The sequence below is a fragment of the Hyaena hyaena genome, unplaced genomic scaffold (genome assembly GCF_003009895.1).
Source record: "Hyaena hyaena isolate Hyena2069 unplaced genomic scaffold, ASM300989v1 scaffold_16, whole genome shotgun sequence".
In the NCBI taxonomy this organism is placed as follows: domain Eukaryota; kingdom Metazoa; phylum Chordata; class Mammalia; order Carnivora; family Hyaenidae; genus Hyaena; species Hyaena hyaena.
The window spans coordinates 1,321,571-1,338,826 of NW_024080650.1; the positions used below are offsets into that span (position 1 = coordinate 1,321,571).

At 42.0% G+C, this 17,256-nt stretch overlaps 1 protein-coding gene across 2 annotated transcripts in view; it reads left to right on the plus strand.

Annotated features, from left to right (window-relative positions):
- Positions 1-618: 618 nt before the first annotated feature.
- The window catches only part of SMOX (spermine oxidase), a 68,685-nt gene continuing 52,047 nt past the window's right edge, over positions 619-17,256 (plus strand). For both annotated transcript variants that reach the window (XM_039224225.1, XM_039224216.1), the window contains exon 1: positions 619-905. The gene's annotated coding sequence lies outside the window, so the exon portion shown is untranslated. The remainder of the gene's footprint in view (positions 906-17,256) is intronic.

Sequence of the window (17,256 nt, forward strand, 5' to 3'; positions counted from 1 at the left end):
GGGAAACTCCCCCACATCTGTGTTTCACAGACTCTGTAAAGGGAAGAGCCCTGCTACCACTGAGTGTGAGGGGGGTCGGGAGAGAGCTGCACACACAGGAGGCCTCTCTCTGCTTGTGAGAGTCTCCCGGGAGGCCTGGGTTCAACCCTGGGTTTGTTTTGGGCTGGGTCCGTGGACGTGTCCCTCCTGCTCTTGGGCTCTGGCTTCTCGGGGGTAGCTGTGGGGAGACCTTCTTGCCCTGCTTTGCCAGTGGGTGGGACCGAGCATGAGCATCATTCCCTGGGAGCTGCTTGCTGGGTGTGAAGGCCGGGAGCAAAGCCGACCCAAATCTGGCTCTCAGAACCCAAGTCCTTGTGGCCTCCAGGAGAGGAGCCAGGGCTCTCCTGCCCCCATTCTTCATTCAGAAAGCTCAGGCTCCCAGCCAGGGCAAGAGCCTCATGCTGTGGCAGCTAAGCCTTCTCTGTTCTGGCTTCCCCTTCTTTCTCTTTGTTCTTCCCCTAAACTCTGCCCCAAATTGGTGTTGTGCAGGGAGCCGAGCACATGATGTTAATGACCATTTTATCAGGAAAGCCCATCTGCTGTTGTAACTCAGCCTTTAGTCGCTGGGACTTGCTTGTCCCTAATGCATAGAGCTGTGATCCTCAAAGTAGGGACTTCAGACCAGCAGTGTGAGCATCTCTGGGGAACTCGTTAGAAATGCACATTCTCGGGCCCCATGCCAGCCCTGGAGTAGGACCCAGCAATGTGTGTTTGAAGGAGTCCCCCAGGGGATGCTCGCTCAAGTGTGAGAGCCACTTGGAGCTGCTGTGAGAACAGCATGGAACCGTTGCTGGTACAGAAGGTGCAGAAGGGGATGATCTGTCGCCTGCCTAGATCTCCTGTACCCCATTCCCCGGCTCCTGCGGGTGAGTGTTGGCTGCTAACAGTCTCCAGCTGACCCTTCTCTTCAGCATTGCCCTCTGCTGAATCTCTATGCCCAGAAATGCCTGAGAGATTAGGTACACCCCCCCCCACCCCCACCAGTAGGCCACAGCCAATGACTGATGAGAATGAGGTATAACAGGCTGGCCCCTGTCTCTAGTTGGGACGTTCTGGTGTGAATTACTCTCTAGAGCACCCCCCTGTGAATTAGGTCAAGGCTTTAATTGCTAGACCAAATTGCTGCTTATCCCAAATGCCTAGAGCGGTTGTTGGTGCAACAGGTATGAATTACTGCAAACACCCTGATGTAAAAAAGAAAATGCCAGTTGGCTTGCTTTGGGAAAATAAAAATAACCCTGGCTCTGAGGCCCTGCCTACCAAGATGACTATGCTTGGTGACTGTCCTCTGCAAGTTGGTTTGAAGTCAGCCAGGAGAGGGGAGCCTGGGTGGCTCAGTCAGTTAAGTGTCCGACTTCAGCTCAGGTCATGATCTCACAGTTCATGGGTTTGAGCCCCATGTCGGGCTCTGTGCTGACAGCTAGCTCAGAGCCTGGAGCCTGTTTTCGGATCTGTAACTCCCTCTCTCTCTGACGCTCCCCTGCTCACTCTGTCTCTCTCTCTCTCTCAAAAATAAATAAAACATTAAAAAAAAAAATTGAATCAGCCAGGAGAGCCTTCTGTTGTCCAAGGAGCTGGGGAGGCCCCCGGATTGCAGGTGCTGGTGACTATCACTGTGGCGGGGCCATTTTTCTCTTGGTCCCAAAGAATCAGCTCACCTGCCCTTGGTGAAAACATCAGAGGGACATATTTCACAGGGAAAAAAAAAACAAAACAAAACCATTCAACTATTCTCCTCCCCAACTGCCCTTCCTGAGAAGAGAAAAAGTGTTTACTTTTTGCGTTCAATGAAGGAAAAAACCAAAACCAAAACCAAAACGAAGACAAGACATGAATTAATTTTCCCAGTAGTTCCTGGCAGGTATCAGAGCAGATGGCAAGTGTGTGTGTGTGTGTGTGTGTGTGTGTGTGTGTGCGTGTGCGTGCGCGCGCGCAGGGGTGTTGTTTGTGTGTGTGCACTTAGAGGTGTGTTTACATGTGTAAGTTTGGGGCTTGGGTTCCATTACAGAGAGATAGAACCCAAGGCCAGAGGTCCCATCACCCCTCCCTCCACCCCACCCCCAGAAGGTGTCAGTCTCTCCCTCTGAGTTAGTTTTCTGTCCCAGGCCTGACATCGCTCTTACCTGCTACCCTTTTGATGCCTACTGGGAGCCTAGCAGGTGTTGCTGGACAGGACAGCGGGATGACCTGTGTGAGCTCCAACCACCTCTTTGCTTTGGCGCTTTAGGGATTTAAAATTCTGAGTTGAGAGCAAAGACAGCAAAACTTTGGTAATTTGGCCCCAAGCCTATCCAGAGGCTGGGGGTGGTGGTGAGAGAGAAGGGGAATCTAAGTAAATACAAATAAAAATATAAAAAGACCAGACAGAAATATACTAAAACATTTACAGCATCTTTACTCCCTGGGATCTGTGATTATGGGTGATGTCTATTTATGTCTTTGCTTTTATTTACATTTTTGAAACTTTCTAAAGTCACCATGAATTATGTATACAACAATGAAAAATGAAACCATGAGAATAATAATTATAATTATAAACCACATTTATTCCTTGAGTGCCAGCTTCCTTTCCTACTCCCATTATAAAAGGAAAGCTTTTATTTCCTCAACTTTGTATTATGAGAACTTCTCTGCGCACAGAAAGAAATGGAAAGAATAGTACAAAAAACACCCATGCATTATATAACATACCCCACCACCCAGGTTCAGAAGTGGTGATTTTTTTTTTGTCTTTGCTTAATCTATACGTATGTACTCCCGCCACCCCCAAGACATTTGAAAGTAAATTGTGATATATTTTACTTCTAAACACATTTGGACAAATCATCTAAGTGTAAAGATTCTAAAGACTTCAGGTGCCGTTTTCGTGTGGAATGACCTACAATCCGGTTCAGGGACAGTCAGCCCTCCCTCCCTAGGTCATTTGCCTCCACAGGATGTTTCTCTGGATTGCTTCCCCTGTCCAGATCAGCTGCAGACTCAGGGTTTATTACATGCCCCACCTCCTCCACGAAGGCTTCCCTGACATTATCAAGTAATATCCTGTTTTGTTACTCAACCCTTCATTCAACATTTCATGAGTAGAACAGCTCAGACCACGACCCAGTCCTGCTCTCTGGAAGCCTGTGGTCCAAGTGTTGGGCAGGAAACAGGCAATCAGGCAGACGGCTATGGGTACTGTGGGAGGCACCAGGACTGGGTGAGGTAGAGGAGGGGAGACTCCCCGAGGCTGGGGGTGGTCAGGGAGTGTAGTTCAGAGAGGCAGAGGGATCAGGATTGGTGGAAGGCGCCTTGGTTAAATTTTCATATTAGAGAAATTTCTCTGCCCAGCTATTCAAAAATATCGTTTGAATGAATGAACTACAGAATGGAGAATGGATTGGAGAAGGACAGAACTGGTGCCAGGTCTACCTGGGGGTATTGCAGTCATCCAGGGGATAATCACAGTGTCACCCTGAGTAGATGGAAGTGAGGGTGTTAGGGAAGTAAGCGCGGCAGGGTTTGGCTTTGCGTGGATGTGGGAGGATGAGCAAACTGGATAAAGCATCCACACTTCTGGCTTGAGCAGCTGGACCGATATGGTGTGTTCGATGAGTCAGGTAATTTAAAAAAAGAAATAGGATTTTATGGGTAGGTGGGTGGGGAAATGAGCTTCCTTCGAGTGTGTTTTGTTTGAAGTTCCTGAGGCTCATCCAAGCGAAGACATCTGATAGTTGGGAGTTTAATATGAAAGGTCAGGGGACTCATCTAGACCGAAGGTACAGATCTGTGGGGCTTTAGCAAATGCATGGCAGTTGAAGCCCATCCAGGAAGAGAGTGTGTCTTGAGAAAAGCAGGCTGAGCCCCAAACACAGAGGAACTGCCCCAGTTAAGAGTTAGAAGATGGGGACTGAAAAGGAGTGGCCAGAAAGGTAAAGAGGGAAGCCAGGACCTGGTGCCAAAGAAACCAGGAATGCTGCCAAGGAAGGAGGAAATGGCTAGCGAGTGGAATGATCCCAGGAGAGTAAGTCAGACGAGGATGTATAAAGGTCCTCGGAGGATGTTATCATTGATGAAGAGTTTCCATGCAGCAGTAAGAGCAGAAGTGAGAGCTCCAGAGGCTGGAGTGCTAAGGACAAGACAAGGTAGGGAGATATCAATAAAGGTTTACTCCTCAAGTGAGAGGGAGGAGTTGAGAGTGGGGGTTGGATGGATGGAGGAAGGGAGAGCCCTTTGAAAAGGGTCTCCCATTCTCCACTGTCCCTCAGTAATCAGCTGGGGGTGGAGGAAAGCTCTGGTGGGACATGGGGGTGGAGGAGGAATGTGGCAACTACCAAATAAACACACCATCCAAGGAAGCCAGCCAAGGCTGGGCCCAGAATATCTGGAACGGAACCCATCTTCCTTCTGAAGCAGGAAGTGGTGTTGGGAGCTGAGTTGACCATGGAATTTCCGTGCTGTGAGGATATTCCCGGTGAATGCTTTTTATTTATTTATTTTTTCATTCATGAAAAAGAGTTGGAATTAAGTGACAACCCCCCCCCCCAAACATTCCCTCCCACAGAGGAAGTGCTTAATTTAGCCTCATGTTCCCAGTTGAAAAATATCCCTGAGGTTTGGAGACTTCTGCTGGGTTGTTTGATACCCTTGACTATGGCAGGATGTTAATGCATATGGCAGGACCGGGCTCTTTGTGTCTTGATTTCAGCGGAGAGAATAAGTGGCACCATCCCAACTTAGTACCAAGGGAAGTCCTGTTAGACCACCTACACAGGATGTGGGAAGAGGTGTCAAATACCAGCTTTGGGAACCTTAAATGACCCTCCCAATGCTGGCCCATCAAAGAGGTTGGTGAGGCAGAGAGAGAGAGAGAGAGAGAGAGAGTAAAAACTTTGAATTTTTTTGGAGGCATTTTTGTTAGGGGTCTGTCTCCCTTGGGATGAGGTAGAGTCATGCTTCTCCCTTAACTAGGGTCAAATAAGAGGGGCCTCAATAGTACCACTCACAAAACTGAGCACATGCCCCTGGAGCTTGCAGGGCACAGTAGAATGGCCTTGGAACCACCCAAGAAATTTGTTTGTCAAAAGACTGTGACTAGAGCTGACTGTCTGGGATCTAAACGGAAGTGTGATCATGTCTGGGAAGTAACTACAGCCCCAGAGATGGTGGGTCAGAGAGGCTGGTCTTCTTGTGCCAGATGTGGACACACATAGGAAACAAAGAGGATTGTTCAGATCCCTCCCCAAAGGGTTACCTGATGTGAGGAGGTGACCGCAGCTTGAGAACCCTCTAGATGAACCATCCCAGATACTTGGGTGTCTATAAGAAGTGGCTTTTAAAAGGTATCCTGAGCAGGAGGTAGGCTGGGCTCCCAAGGCTTTCTCAAGCATTTATAGGAAGGGGTCTTGGCTGTACAGTGGGCATCTGTCCAACAGCAAAGATCAGAATCCAGTGGTTGCTTTCACAGAATACAGCTGTGATACTGTAATTCATCATAAGAAATATATATTTGGTCTTTGTCCCTGGTTTCTAGCACAAAGCTCCTAAAAGTCTTGGAATTTCTCAAGTGATAAGAGCAATAAAGGTATGTTGGTTCATAACCTTTTAGTCTCACCTGAGTTTATATTAATGAGGTGATTTTTGGAAAGCCCCAAGGATGGGAGCTGGTTGCCAGGGAACCAACCATGAGATTAGAGGGTTGGAACTGTCAGTTCCTGCCCCCCTCATACTCCCTGGGAGCAGAGAGGGGCTAGAGATTGAGTTTATCACCAGTGGCCAATGATTTGGCCTATGTAATCAATCAGGCTTATGTAATAAAGCTTCCATGAAACCCCAAAAGGACAAGGTTAGGAGAGCTACTAGGTTGGTGAACACATGGAGGTGTTGGGAGTATTCGCGCCCAGAGAGGGCTTTGGAGCTCTATGCTCTTTCCTCCATACCTTGTCCTATGCATCTCTTCTATCTGGTTGTTCCTTTTATAATAAACTGGAAATCTACTAAGTAAAATGTTTCTCTGAGTTCTGTGAGCTGCTCTAGCAAATTAATGAAACTCAAGGAAGGGGGTCATGGAGCCTCCAGTCTATAGCCATGGATCAGAAGCACAGCAGACGACCTGGGCTTTTGGTTGGTACTGGCATCTGGCCAGTGGCCAGTGGGATGGGGGTGGGGGTCAGTTTGTTAGGACTGAGCCCTTAAGATGTGGGATCTGATGGTATCTCCAGGTAGATAGTGTCAGAATTGAGTTGAATTCTGACACCTGGTCAGTGTCCTCTAAGAATTGGGAATTCATTGGTGATACTGGAAAAGACACATAGTTGGAACATCTAAGTCTATTATTTCATATGCCCTTAAGGGAGTTATCATTAAGCTGAGTACAGGAGGATGTCATAGCGTAGAGGCCAATGAATAAAAGTTGAGAGAAAAGAAAAAGGAAAAACAAAAAGATGTTCTTTAGGTAAGGTTACTTAAACATCAAATCGAGTGTGGATAAATACACCTGAAGACTTCCAGGGGTTTGAAGGGGCTGGATTGCTAAAGAAATTCCAAGCCTGGTCTAAAACCCTTAAAGTAACCCCAGACCGGAACCAGTAGAAGCCAGCTGTGAAAGCTCTACAGAACTGTGGAAGAGCGCACGTTTCAAAGTCCATTTTAAATTGAGAAGAATTAATATCCAAGTGGGGAATGTCAAGGCCAAAGAGGAAATGAGCAGAACCAAATGGGCCAAGCAAGGAAGTTACTCCATTGTCAGGGCACTGGGTTCCATGACTCCTGCCCTCCTGGTGGGGCTTGATCATAGCTTGAACCATCGACAGCTGGGCAGGTTTCCCATTCTCCCATTTTCCAAATGAGAACTTTTGTTGCTGTTATACTGTTTGCACTCCAGCATTGTATACATCCCCATATGCGGTGGGGGCCAGATAACTTATCTTTTATTTTATTGGTCACTGAACACAGAGAAGTGAATCCAGGCCTGATAAAGAGATCTCACATAGATCTTGACTTTTGAGCTGGAGTCATTCATTGGATAGGATTTTGGGGCCATGTCCCTTGGGGAAGAGTAAGAGTTTTTCTATGTGTGGGTACAAGGGGTTTGCATGGCAAAAGTGGTGAACTGTTAGGAAGATTACCAAATTGTACCCCATGTTCTCTATTTTCCCTTTATGCTATGGCAGTGGAGGGTTTTGCTAGACACTTGGTTGCCCATGTAGGGCCCCATTTCCCAGATTCCTCTGCAATTAGATGTAGCTATGTATCTAAGCCTATGAGATGCAAGTGGAAGTGATGTATACAATTCCCTGGTTGTACCTTAAAAGGAAGTTTACCTGTGTTCATTCTAATTTAGTCTTCATTTCTGAGATAATTTTTTTTTATCTTACTCAAAATATTGAGTGCTGTACCTTATTTTTAAACTTTTTCTATTTTGATTTATGTTGCTATCATATCTTATTAGAATCTCATCATCTTTTAGCTCATTTTGATACAGAAGATTACATTTTCAGTGTTTATTTTTGAGAGAGTGCAAGCAAGGGAGGGGCAGAGAGAGAGGGAGACACAGGATCCGAAGCAGGCTCCAGGCAGTGTGCTGACAGCAGTGAGCTGGATGTGGGGCTTGAACTCATGAACCGTGAGATCATGACCTGAACCGAAGTTGGACCCTCAACCGACTAAACCACCCAGGTGCCCCTAGAAGATTACAGTTTAAAATCTGTTTTGCGGGCACACGTTTCTGACTCATGTTCATTGTCTGTAGGGATGTTATTTTGCCCTGTATTCTCCTTTTTTGAAAAAAACATTATATAGGATTTGGTCTTGATAATTTTCTATTGCTTGTTTCTATGTGAATTTAATTTTCCTGAAGTTTTAGAAGGATGCTGGCCAGGACTTCCAGTGCAAGGCAAATAGAAGCAATGACAGTGGGTTTCTTTGTTTTATTCTAGAATTTTAAGAGTAAAAATGTAATGTTTCTCTATTAAGTATGTTTTTTAAAAAGGTTGTTGGTGGATATCATTTACCAGGTTTTGGAAGTTCCATCATTCTGTTTCTAGATACTTGAGAATTTTAATTAAAAATTTTTTGTGTGTTTATTTATGTTTCAGAGAGAGGGAGAGAAACACAGTATGAGTGGTGGGGGGGGAGTAGGAGCAGAGGGAGAGGGAAACACAGAATCTGAAGCAGGCTAAGGCTCAGAGTTATCAGCACAGAGCCCGATGAGGGGCTTAAACTCATGAACCGTGAGATTATGACCTGAGCCAAAGTCAGATGCTTAACCAACTGAGCCACCTAGGTGCCCCAAGAATTTTAGTTTTCAATAAGTGTTATTTTAAAAAATTGTTTTTTCATTTGAGATAATCTTGTGTATTTTTAAAATTTAATAATAAGGTGAATAATATATTTTAATGTCAAACCTTTTCTGTATTCTGGAAGTAAATTAACTAGGGTATAATGTGTTGTTGCTTTAAATATATTAGTGCAGTTTGTAGAATTTTGTTTTAAATTTTTATATTTATTCTTATAAGTGATATGGATCTGTGATATTTCTTTATTTTGTTTTTGTTTGGTTTGAGTTTCAAGGTTTTACTGACCTCAGAAAGTTATTTGGGACATGTTCTTTTTTATTTTCTAGAACAATTTGCATGAGATTAGAATGATCTATTTCTTGAGTGCTTTAAGAAACTGCCTATAAAAATCACCAGAGCCCCTTTTTAAAGGGCAGGTTTTTAAACTTTTGGTTAAATTTCTCGAATGGTAATGGAATTATTTATCTTTTCTATTTCTTCTTGAGTCAGTTTTGGATAGATATATTTTCTAGGAAGATATGAATTTCATCTAAGTTTTTAAGTTTAGTAGCCAAAAACTGTTCATAGTTTATTGTTGCTTCTAGTTTAAATTTCTGTATTTTTTTATCATTATACATCTTTTTCATTTTTAATATTATTAGGGTTGTGCCTTCTTATATAAAATGTATATGTATATGTATATTATATACTATGTATATGTACTTAATTCCTAAATTTTATTATTTTACTCCTTTTGCTTTTTTCCTGACTTATTCTATTATTCTTTTCTCTCACTTTTTTTTTTAATTTTTTAAAATATTTTTTATTTATTTCTAGGAGAGAGAGAGACAGCGTGAGCAGGGGAGGGTCAGAGAGAGAGTGAGACACAGACTCTGAAATAGGCTCCAGGCTCTGAGCTGGCAGTCAGCACAGAGCCCGACGCGGGGCTCAAACCCACAAACCGCGAGATCATGACCTAAGCGAAAGTCGGACGCTTTACCGACTAAGCCACCCAGGCGCCCCTCTCTCACTTTTTTAAACGTTTATTTTTGAGAGCAAGAGAGAGAGAGAACAAACAGGGGAAGGACAGAGAGAGAAGGAGACACAGAATCTGCAGCAGGCTCCAGGCTAAGAGCTGTCAGCACAGAGCCCAATGTAGGGCTCGAACTCATGATCTGTGAGATCATGACCTGAGCTGAAGTCAGATGCTTAGACAACTGAGCCACCCAGGTGCACCATGTCTTTTCTCTCACGTTTAATGTTGGCTGATAAGCTCAATAATTTTCAGCCTTTCTTGTTTTTTAATATTATCGTTTATAGTTATAGCCAATCATGTGTCATGTTTCCTAGAAGTAGAGCCTAGGTTGGGGATTCTTGTGTACATGACTTATTGAGCTAGGGCTCTCAGAATAAGGGAGCTGAGGGAAGCTGGATAAGGTAGAGGAAGGAGCTAAGCAAGAATGTGGTCTCAGCTGGAATCCATCTGAGCCAGATCCATGGGGAGCTCTGGAGCATAAATGGCCACAGAATTGGTTCCGTTCTGAGGCAAGTGAGCTGAAGTTTTGCACTCCTACCCAAGTCAATAATTGACTACAGACTGCTGTTGAGAGTGGGGGAGGGGTGCAAATCTTCCAGGTGGCTCCCATCAGCTGAGGGCAATTCTCTGTAGAAGGGGTGGCCATAAGCTGCTGGCAGGCAAATTCACTAGTAAATGTGAAAAAGCATTGTATCTAAAAAAATGTACATACCTTAATTAAAAAAATACTTTATTGTTAAAAAATGCTAACCATCATCTGAGCTTTTAGTGAGTCATAATCTTTGCTGATGGAGGGTCTTGCCTCAACATTAATGGTTGCTGACTGATCAGAATGGTGGTTGCTGAAGGTTGGGGTGGGTGTGGCAATTTCTTTCCTTTTTTTAAATTAAAGTATAGCTGATATGCAGTGTTGTAATAATTTCAGGTGTACAACACAGTGATTTGGCAATTTTATACATTATTCTATGATCACCATGTTAGGTATAGGCAATTTCTTAAAATAAAACATTAAAGTTTGCTACATTGATTGACTCCTTTCATGAACATCATGTGGTGTGGTTTGATAGTGTTTTGCACACAGTAGAGAGAGCTTCTTTGAAAATTGGAGTCAATCCTCTCAAACGCTGCTACTGTTTTATCAACTAAGTTTATGTAAATTCTTTGTTGTCATTTCAACGATCTTCACAGCATTTTCACCAGGAGTAGATTCCAACTCAAGAATCACTTTCTTTGCTCATCCATAAGAAGCAACTCTTTATCCATTCAAGGTTTATCATGAGATTATAGCAATTCAGTCGCATCTTCAGGCTCCACTCCTATTTCTAGTTCTCTTGCAACTTCCTCCATTGAAGTCTTGAATCTGTCAAAATCAGCCATAAGGGTTGGAATCAACTCCTTCCAAACTCCCATTAATGTTGATATTTTGACCTCTTCCTATGAATCATGAATGTTCTTAATGGTAGCTAGAATGTGTTCTGTTTACTTTGCCCAGATCCTTCAGAGGAATCACTATCTATGGTGGCTGTAGTCTTACAAAATGTGTTTCTTAAGTAATAAGACTTTAAAGTCAAAATTACTCCCTGATCTATGGGCTGCAGAATGGATGTTGTGTCAGCAGGCATGAAAACACCACTGATCTTGTATATCTCCATCAGAGCTCTTAGGTGGACCAGGTGCATTGTCAGTGACCAGTAATATTTTGAAGGGTTTTTTTTCTTTTTGAGCACTAATTCTCAACAACAGGCTTAAAATATTCAGTAAACCATGTCAAAAACAGATTTGCTGTCATCTAAGCTTTGATATTCCATTTATAGAGCACAAGTAGAGTAGATTTAGCATAATTCTTAAGGGCCCTAGGATTTTTGGAATGGTAATGAGCACTGGCTTCAACTTCAAGTCGCCAGCTGCATTAGTCCCTAACGAGAGAGTTAGCCTGTCCTTTGAAGCTTTGAAGCCAGCCATTGACTTCTCTTCTCTAGCTATGAAAGTCCTAACTGGCATCTTCTTCCAGTAGAAAGCCATTTCATCTACACTGAAAGTCTTGTGTTTAGTGCAGCCACCTTCATTCTTAGCTAGGTCTTCTGGATAGCGTGCTGCAGCTTCTACATCAGTACTTGCCACATCACCTTGCACTTTTGTTTTATGGAATTGCTTCTTTCCTTAAACCTCATGCACCAACCTGTGCTAGTTTCAGTCTTTTCTTTCGCAGCTTGCTCACCTCTCTCAGCCTTCACAGAGTTGAATTGAATTGAAGAGAATTAGGGCCTTGCTCTGGATTAGGTTTTGGCTTAAGGGAATGCTATCGCTAGTTTGATCTTCTATCCAGACCACTCAAACTTTCTCCATATCAGCAATAAGGCTGTTTCACTTTCTTATCATTTGTGTGTCCACTGGAGTAGGACTTTCAATATTTTTCAAGAACTTTTTCTTTGTACTCATAACTTGGCTAACTCTTTGGCCACAAGAGACCTAGCTTTCAGCTTATCTTGGCCCTGGACATGTCTTCCTCACTAAGCTTAAGCATTTCTGGCTTTTGATTTAAAGTGAGAGATGTGCGATTCTTCCTTTCACTTGAGCAGTTAGAGGCCACTGTAGGGTTAGTAATTGGCCTAATTTCTTTCTTTTTTTAAAATGTTTTATTTATTTCTGAGAGAGGGAGAGAGAGAGCATGAGCAGGGGAAGGTCAGAGAGAGAGGGAGATACAGAATTCGAAACAGGCTCCAGGCTCTGAGCTGGCTATCAGCACAGAGCCCAACTTGGGGCTCGAACCCACGAACCATGAGATCATGACCTGAGCTGAAGTCAGACGCTTAACCGACTGAGCCACCCAGGCGCCCCAGTAATTGGCTTAATTTCAATACTGTTGTGTCTTATGGAATAGGGGGGCCTGAAGAGAGGAACAGAGATAGGGAAATGGCTGGTGAGTAGGGCAATCAGAATACACATTTATTAAATTTGCTGTCTTATCTGGGCATGGTTTGTGGCATCCCAAAACAATTACAATAGTTAATGTCAAAGATCACTGATCATATTATATTATATCATATTACATTACACATATAATAATAAAACAGTTTGAAATATTGCAAGAAATACCAAAATGTAATAGAGACATGAAATGAACAAATGCTATTGGAAAAATGGCTCCAACAGAGTTGCCTGATGCAGGATTGTCACAAACCTTTAATTTGTAAAATATCCTGTATCTGTGAAGTGCAATAAAACAAAGTATGCTTGTATATGATGTTGAAGGAATTTCTGCAATTCTCTTTTTTCTTTTTTTTAATTTTTAAATTTTATTTATTTCCAGAGAGAGAGTGCACAAGTGGGAGAAGCATAGGGAGAGGGAAAGACAGAATCCCAAGCAGACTCTGCACTGTCAGTGCAGAGCCCGATGTGAGCCCACGAACCGTGAGTGAGATCATGACCTGAGCCAAAGTTGGAGAGTCAACCAACTGAGCCGCCCAGGCACCCCATGTAATTCTATTTTTTCCTTGTAAAACAACAACCAGGGATTTTATGAAATAACATAAAGATTTCCATAAATGGATAAAGAAGCATTGTGGCCAACAAGCTTGCCTGTCACTTACCAAGCAAGGCGGCTCAAGGCAGGAGAAATTCACAAATCCCTCAAATTGCATGAAAGACATTTCAAAACTATTAAGAGGCTGGTGTAACTGATGTATCATGTGGGAACTATTGCTGAAGCTTTGGAAATCAGTTTCCCAGTAGCTTTTTGCTGAGTTTGAACAGAAGCAGCTTAATGTCTAGTGATATGATTCAATCAGAGAAAAAACTGAAGCTATGATTTTAGGCAAATAGGGGATGATGAGAATATCACACATTATTTCTTTTTCTTTTTTAAATGTTTTATTTATTCCTGAGAGAGAGAGAGAGAGAGAGAGAGAGAGAGAGACAGCATGAGCAGGGGAGGGTCAGAGAGAGAGGGAGACACAGAGTTCAAAACAGGCTCCAGGCTCTGAGCTAGCTGTCAGCACAGAGCCTGATGCAGGGCTCTAACCCACGAACAGTGAGATCATGACAGATCATGACCTGAGCCAAAGCTGGATGCCTAACCGACTGAGCCACCCAGGTGCCCCATCACATATTTTTAAAAAAACCCTCAAAATTGTACTGTCAATTCTAAAATCACTAAAGAAATTAATATGACAAGCACAGATTTCCAAAACAAGGAAATCACTGTGATGCTATATGTAGCTGCCGCTAACTCAAAGATGCCATGATATTTAGTGTGAATAAGGTGTTCATATATAATTTAATTTTCAAAATAGAATACTTATGAGAGTGAAAGAGGGAGTGTGGATATTTATGTAAGGATAGGAGGATTTATTCCAAGTAAACTGGGTCACCCTGGTTTTAAATTGTGAAGCAACTTCTGAGAATAGTGTTTTCCCCAAAGATGTTAATATCAGCTGTATAAAATAATGGATGGATGCTGACTGAGCCAATGGAGGGTTAGCTAACTGGTATCTAGAATAGATGTACAGGAGTCTCCAGCAAACAGTCTATCCATTACATTACTCTTGATGCATGTTGTAGGCATTTATTTGAACAGTGAGATAATAAGCTCAAGAGACAAAAAGAAGGAAAATACATACAGAGGGCCAGAGACTGAGAGAACAGTGAGAAATTCTAATATATATATTTAATCAAAGTTCCAGAAGTTGAAAAGCAAGAGAGATGGGGACAGAAGCTATATTTGAAGAGATAATAGCTAAAAATTTTCTGAAACTATTGGAAGATACCAACCCTCAGATTCAAGAAGCTCAATTCGAGACAGTCTACATAAAAAGAAATCTACACTAGACACAGAGGACCAAAGACACAGAGAAAAATCTTACGAGCAGCCAGAGGGGGCAGAGAAAAAGATAAAACATTTAGTTAGCTGGCAATGGAAGTGAGAAGAAAGTGGAACAGTACTTTCACTGTATTGGGGAGAATAAATTCATATAATTCTATACCCAGCTAAAACATCTTTCAAGAAAGGTGAAATAAAGGCATTTCTATAAAATGTAAAAACCTAAATTCTTAGTTTATCCCCAGTAGAACTTTACTAATGATTGTTAAATAAGTGCTTTAGATATAAGGAATATGAACTCAGATGAAAGGGCCAGGAAGCAAAAAATAAGTGAAGAGAGAGAGAAAAAAGAAAGAGAAGTAAATATGTCTATGTATTTTTCCATTGTATTCACTTCCCAGCACCAGACACATTTCCTTTTCGTGGCTTTGCCACTTGCCCAATTCTCAGGAGCTTCTGAATGGAAAATAAAGCACTGCTATGAAATGCTTCAGGAGGTTGAGAAAAAGTAATTTCAAGGCCGGACTATTTGCTTCATTAGAAAGACTATGACTACCTTTATTTTGAAATATGTGATGGAAACCACAGAGAGAAAAATATGGGTTAAAGGAAACACATGATGGAATTATTTCAAGGCTCTTCTCCTGTTTAAAAACAGGGATATAAAAAGAAGTCTCAGTTCAATGTAAAACAAGCAACCCAATAAAAAATGGGCAAGAATTTGAAAGACGTTCTACAAAAGAAATAGGGATGACAAAAAAGCACATGACAAGATGCTCAACATCATTAGCCATTATGGAAAAGTAAGTTAAAACTATTATTGAGATGACACTACACTCCTCCCATATGACCCAGTGATCCAACTTCTAGGCATTTTTCCAAGTGTCCACACATAAATCTGTATGCAAATATTTGCAGCAGTTTTATTCATAATTTCCCAACAAGAAATAACTCATTTATCCTTCAACTAATGAACAGGTAAAATCTGGTATATTCATATAATGAAATACTATTCAGCAATAAAAAGGAATAAACTACTAATATATACAACATACAGGAATTTCAAATGCAGTAGACCAAGTGAAAGAAGCCAGATCCAAAAGATTACATACTGTATGATTCCATTTTTTACAGAAGAAGGAAAATTATAGGGACAGAAAACAGATCAATGGTTATCTGAGGCTAGAGAAGGGGGAGGGATTAACTACCAAGGGGCATGAGGGAATATTTAGGGGTGATAGAACTGTTTTATACATCAGTTATGATGGTGATAACACAACCTCCACGTTTTTCAAGATTTGCAGAACTGTATATTAACAAGGATGAACATTCCTGGATGTACTTTATACCTTAAAAAAAAAAACAATAAAAAAATCAAGGAATCCTTGGGGTGTTTTACAATCTTACTTTCTTTGACGTGAACGTAAATGTTGCTCATTACATGCTTGTGTGCGTGTTCAGCCTCCTGTGTCCAACACACCCAAAACATTGGTTGTTGTCAAGTCAAATTTCCAGAACTGTCCCTTCCAGCCTTCTCTCTCCTTTTGTCAGATGACTTTTCCACATACTTTACCAAGACCTGGATTCGATGAATACATCTGAACTTCCGTTCTCCTCAAAAGTTCTCTCCTTACTCATATAAGGATACGAATAACCTCTAAACACTTAAGGGCATTTGTATTCTAGCACAGAAAATAGTTTTCAAATTATTAAAGAGTAGAATAAGCTCACCAAAAGGTACAGTGATTTGGCAGTATGATCAGACGCTGATATCCCTCCATGTTTAGAGACAGTTTGAGGACCAATTAGCCATTTAGGTCAAGTGAAAAAAAGCCAGTCTGAAAGCCTACGTACTGTATGATTCCGACTATATGACATTCTGGGAAAGGCAAAGCTATAGAGACAGTAAAAAGATCAGTGGTTGCCGGGGGCTTGGTAGGGAGAGAGAAGAGGAGGTGGAACACAGGGGACTTTTAGGGCATTAAGGCCATTGTTTTGAATGACCCTATAATGGGGGATACAAGTCCTTATACATTTGCCAACCCATAAAATGTACAACACCAAGAGTGAGCCCTAAACTATTGGATTTAGTTAATAGCAATGCATCAATATTGGCTCATCAAAAAAAAAATATTGGCTCATCAATTAAATGCAAAGGATACAAAAATGCTGATTTGAAGGGGCACATGCAGCCCAATGTTTATAGCAGCACTATCAACAATAGTCAAATTATGGAAAGAGCCCAAATGTCCATTGACTGATGAATGGATAAAGGAGATGTAATATGTATAGTTCATTCTTTTTCATTGCTGAGTAGTATTCTATCGTGTGTGTTACATACAATGGAATACTACCTGGTGATGAAAAAGAACGAAACCGTGCCATTTGCAACAACATGAATGGAACTACAAGGTATTATGTTAAATGAAGGACAAATATCGTATGTTTTCACTCATATGTAGAATTTGAGAAACACAACAGATAACATTAGGGAAGGGAAGGAAAAATAACATAAAAACAGAGAGGGAGGCAAACCATAGGAGACTCTTAAATACAGAAAACAAACTGAGGGTTGCTGGAGGGGTGTTGGGGGGGGCATGGACTAAATGGGTGATGGGCATTAAGGAGGGCAATTTTGGGAATGAATACTGGGTGCCATAAGTAAGAGATGAATCACCGGGTTCTACTCCTGAAGCCAAAACTACACTGTATGTTAACTAAATTGAATTTAAATTAAAAAAACCCGAACCCCTTAAATCGTTAAGAAGTCTACTAACTTTTTAAAAAGTGGCACAGATGAGTGGAACTTTAGATGTGAAGTTCTAGGAATATTTTACCAATTTTATGTTCTTCGAAATGTCCTTCTTATTATGCCCACGAGGGATAAGCCATAATTCATTGACTCTAAGATACTTTAAAGAATAGTCTCGGGGCGCCTGGGTGGCTTAGTCGGTTAAGCGTCCGACTTTCGCTTAGGTCATGATCTCGCGGTTCGTGGGTTCGAGCCCCGCGTCGGGCTCTGTGCTGACTGCCAGCTCAGAGCCTGGAGCCTATTTCAGAGTCTGTATCTCCCTCTCTTTCTGACCCTCCCCTGCTCACGCTCTCTC